This window comes from Triticum aestivum, chromosome 6B (assembly GCF_018294505.1).
Source record: "Triticum aestivum cultivar Chinese Spring chromosome 6B, IWGSC CS RefSeq v2.1, whole genome shotgun sequence".
Lineage (NCBI taxonomy): Eukaryota > Viridiplantae > Streptophyta > Magnoliopsida > Poales > Poaceae > Triticum > Triticum aestivum.
This window is the reverse complement of record NC_057810.1, coordinates 634060616-634065797: the sequence shown is the minus strand read 5'-3', so window position 1 is coordinate 634065797 and position 5182 is coordinate 634060616. Positions and strand designations below refer to the sequence as shown.

General features: G+C 43.7%; 1 pseudogene; it reads right to left on the bottom strand.

Annotated features, from left to right (window-relative positions):
• Positions 1 to 593: 593 nt before the first annotated feature.
• Positions 594 to 3163, bottom strand: LOC123134624 (cytochrome c biogenesis CcmF C-terminal-like mitochondrial protein; annotated as a pseudogene).
• Positions 3164 to 5182: the final 2019 nt, after the last annotated feature.

The window sequence follows — 5182 nt, the reverse complement described above, 5'->3', positions numbered from 1 at the left end:
TCCACACAGGCTATTTTATCTACACCCCTTTTACCATCCCATAACTCCTCGTGGAAACTCACCATTTCATTCTAATGAGTTAATCTAGGCGGAAGATTGTTTCTTCTCCATATAAACTCCCGCATTAAGATATTTGCTAATGCTTTCAAAAGTAGTACATCTGCTGAAAGGGATGGGGCAGCCATACAAGGCCAATCACCAGCATTGATGAGTGGGCGTCTGGCACTTAAATACCCAAGCTCATCTTGCCTTTCCAGAGTGAAATGTTCCTGCAAAGTCATACAACCCCTACCATATTTATAGGTTTTGTATACCAATTTGGGATGAAATGAAGAATAACCTTCGTGTATATGCGACACCATGGTATCGATTGATGCGGGTAAGACACCCCGCTCTCTCCACATATCATTCGAATTATAGAGTCTCCTGACCTCATTAATCAATTGAAGTTTCCAAAAACTACCATGAAATCTCCGGTGAAAAGTGATGTTGTGATTACTTCTAGATCTAATGAAAACTTTTGAGATAATACAAAAAGTGGTCATCATTTCTTCCTCTTGGTAAGTTGGCTGGTTTCTTCCCATTCTTTCTTCTTTCCACTAATCTAATGGTTTCATTCTCCCATCGAGATGTTATGATACTAGCAAGAGTCCTATTCTTCTCCTCTCGATCCTACCTTGGGTTATGTTTGACAGGGATGGTCAGTGAACTTCTATTGGTTTCAAAGGAGGATAGAGATCCATTGGGGAAGGCTCGAAAGGTTATTCGATATCAAAGGTTGACCCTCGACGCGCCACAGCCACTATTTTTACTCCTTTTATGCAATTATGAACGAAACTTTCTCGATTCCAATGCAACTTATCCTTTTGGAGTTGACGTAACAAACTATGCGAGCCTCCCGATGAAGCCAACAGAAATCCTATCCGAATACTAAAAATAGAAGGCAATTTCATTATGGTGGTATACCAGCCGCCAGTTCTGGAACTTCCAGTTCCAATCGGAGCATATAGATCCGTAAATGGATTTGTATGTATAGCCACTTCAGTCATGCTCCTCGTTTCTCGAATGGAAAAAAAGTATCTTCTTTCTGGGAACATGCTAAACCAGAAATTCTTATGTTCGTGATTCTTCATCCACCGATGCAGAAAATCTTCCAGTTTTCCATTCTCATATGAGGCAGGAAAGTTTATGGGCAACAGGTCAGCACGAAGTGATTCATCATGTTCAAACATGGACCTTTCGCTCGTTGGGGACGGTTTATAAATCATCAAATTCCCACAAATGGAATGAGAAGTGGGTGCATGTAAATGATCGAGACCTCGCAAACAACAACGTTCCTTCCCCATATGGAGTTCGGGACCCAAGGGCAATCGTTGAGTGAATTGTATCTTCTTCATATTAGTTGACCTAAGCCGCACCATTATTGCAGGGGTGGGGCTCGGCCTCCGAACCGTATGTGGGACGAGTTTCTGCCTCATATAGCTCGGGCCGAAGACCGGGGAAGTTGAGGAGATATGGGGAGACTCAACTGCTGCCGGTCGGGACGGACAGGAAAGGGGGCGGGGATAAGCTTGTAAAGAAGCAACCTTATTGCCCCACCCCCCAAAAACAAACCGACCCAGCAAGAAAAGTAAGCGCTTTAGCAACAAAGCGCTCATCCCTTGCTTGCTGCTTCGCGTTCTTTCTATTCCATCCCAGTCCATTCCGGGATAGGCGGCTAATAGAATCTAATATGTGCAGTAGTCGTCGTCTGACCAATCGGCTCAGACACCAGACCACTTGTGCCCGCCCATTCTGTCTCGCCCTAAATGGAATGGCTCTCTTAGTTACGATGTGCCCTGACCCGTGTCCCCACGTCCGCTTTTATCCGCCCGCAACCCGGCCAACACAACATTAGGGCCGTCCCCCCCATTCTATGCTGACCCGGGCCGGGGCTCGCTTTTTGGGAAGCCCGTTCCCACCGTGCTCACGGCCCGGCTGGCCTGCCAGCGGTAGTGAGAATTCTCCCGTTCCCTGGTCAAAAAGGGGTTGGTTGAATGCGGGATCTACTCCACGAGGAGCGGTACGGACGCAGATGATATCATCACGACCCCTCTTTGGGTACCGCTAGGGATGCTTAACGCCACTTTGCCAACTGGCATTACCTGCGCTTTCATGTCTCTCAGTGTGGTCAGCACTGGGTGTTTCCGAGCAGCAAGGCTTACACCCATTCGCATTAATTCATCCAAAGTTCCTTACCCTTATGCACGAATTTTGGGATAAGCCATCTTCCTATCAAGGTTAAGGAGTCAACTGAGTATCTCAGCGGAGGGATTGAATACTCGTATCGAATTAGAGTTCACGCCGCCCGCCCTGAACAAATAGAATAGGAGGCGTGGGCCACAGGTCGCACATAGGCCATTGGGTCGCACGACAGAAGAACACCCAACATAAAGATGCACACTCCTCCATGTGAAATAAAAAGATTCATCTTCTCTTTTTTGTAGTAGTCGTGACCAACAGCCATCAGCAGTCGGCTCGTTGGTAAGGCGAGAGCTTCAAGCCCGCTTTCTAGTGGCACACCCCCCAAACAAGCACCACTCGACGAGGGGGGGCGGGGAAAGCTACAGGCCCAAAACCTTCGACCCTTCTTTCTATATGGGGGTGCCCGGGGCACCTCATCTTGTCATTTTGTTGCTCATTCCCCTTAGGCCGAAGTGTTTGGCCTTTACTTCGGAGCACCCGCTCACGCTTCGCTGATCTATCGCGTGGTAAAGAGAAGAGAGTATGAAAGAATTGTAAATAGAGCAGACCGCGGAAAGATTCTAAATATGACAAGTCCCCCATGGATTCGATAATAAGGAAATGAAGAATGGGAACGAAACGAAATAAAGCATTTCTAGCGGATGAGCTTCTCTCCGTTTTCTCTGGTAATAGAATAGGGCGGCTTGCTTTGACCAACACTCCACTTTTTGCTCTGTCCATGGAGCGTATGAATTTCCTTAAATGTAGATATACCAAAAAAGGGAATAAAGGGATAGGAATAGGAATTATAGTACCATTGGAAGAAGAGGCACCAGTGGGAACATCTCTACTGACGAACCATTTCAATAATACGGGCTGCTGTGCCACGGGGCACGACCATGGAAGTAATGAAAAAGAAGAAGTTCTGTAGTTGGACCATCTGCTCTATCCATTCGATTTGAGCTTATCCAGAGAAGATGAGACGCTAAAAATGAAAGTGTTCGCAACGCATACCGAAAAAGAGTACCTATGTTGCCGACCATTAATGACTAGTTCGAAGACCAGGAGCAGGGGCATGTGCCAAGAAAGATTTTTTACTTTCCCTATGGTTTTCGACCGTTTTCAATAAAATCTTTTCATAGAAGTATTTTCATAAAGTTTTCGGTAATATTAGTAGATGCTATTCGAACCCTTCCTTTTATTAAGATTCGAATTCTTATTCTTATTATTATCTAATTATTATTTTTTCATGTATATGCATCAGACACAATCTACTAATTGATCTATATTGTGATACCCTACTATATCATAGTCTCTACTACTAGTATTTTTAATACCTCAAGAGCTCATGAGACTCTTTTAGTGAAATTCATAAGTCTCAATTCCCGAGCGATCGCACCAAAAACTCGAGTTCCTTTTGGATTTCCTTCTTGATCAATGACAACCGTCATCATATCGTATTATCATACCGTTGTCACGTTTGAGTTCTTTACATGTACGTACAATTATAGCTCATCTTACTTCTGTCTGATCTTTCTAGAGGCATTTTGGGCACTGCTTCTTTGATTACAGCAACAATAAAAAAATATGAGCATATCAGTGATTACGAGCTCCTAAGATTCGAATACATATCAATTCGATAGCCCCACTCCGTTGTTATCCGCTACATTCAAAAGGGTCTGAGTGAGATGGATCTTGGAAGTCTGGTTTTTGATTGGATAGTGATCTCGGGCACGAGTGGTTGATCTTCGCGGGTCGTGAGTGGCCATGGAAAGGAGTATTGATGTCAATATGTTCGATCGAGAAGATTGGACGATGAAAGACGGATCCTTTGTGGTTTGAATAATAGGCTGTGGTCTCGATATTGGGCTATGGGTTGATTGATTTCTGTATGAGCCTCTTGTGATTGGGCTCTCGTGGGCGGATTACCCGATGTGTACTCATCTTCCAACAAAGAGGAGAAGACATAACCAGAAGAATTGTGAGAAATAAGTTAATTTATCAAGTTGAGGCATTTCGATTTGGATTTCAAATAAGAAAGACAGAAAAAGACTCATGCACCCTCGAGAGCATTCTCTTTCACTTGCATTTCTTCCTGAAGTTGTCTCGAAGACCTGTCCAGCCTTGATTTTCCCACTTATTACTCGAGCGCGCTGAGGCAACTCTGAACTAAGCTCAGGGGAGGGGTAGTAGGTATGCTTCAAACCCTCCAGCACCTTGAAGAACGATGGCACTAGATCGGGAAAGATGAATGACCAATGAGGACAGGACAATGGGGGAAGTTGGAAATAGAGAATCCTCCCTTCTTCTTTGCTTTCTTGCCTGAAAAAATCCAAAACTAACCATTGGAACCTCATGGGCTACCGAGTTAGGAGATTCATTTTCTTTATTACTTTTACTTTTTTTACTAAGTTATTCTAAAAGATAAGAGCTAACCGACCATCCTGATTGAATGTTTGAGTACTCGGAGTCTCTCATAAGTATGGAAAGAAAGTCTCTTCTTTCCACAACTCCTAAATTTCCCATCAGCCTATCCAATCTAATTCCAGACAGAGTCAGTAGACCTTACTTTAGTGTAGGTAGTGTTAGATAATTAGGAAGTCTTGATAGTCTTTCGTATAATCTCTTCTTCAATCCTAGGAGCAAAAAAGGAATGTCCTTTAGGGACCTTTGGATAAAAAGATTTCCGACCTCTTACTTTCGTAGTTATGAATTGCGGAATAGAATCAATTATGAAATTCATAAGTATATATCCCCCATCCCTATTGGTATCGGTTTGGGCCACTACCCAGAACCCTGCCAGAGCCCTATTTTTAAGAAGAAATTGACAGTCTTTTTTAGAACTAGAACTATGGTAAAATCCAGTATCGACGGGCCTAGTTCTTTTCCTTTGCTTATGCAGGGCAAGAATTTGTCAAGTTCATCAGTACAATAAGAAATCCTAAGTATTTTTTTGGTC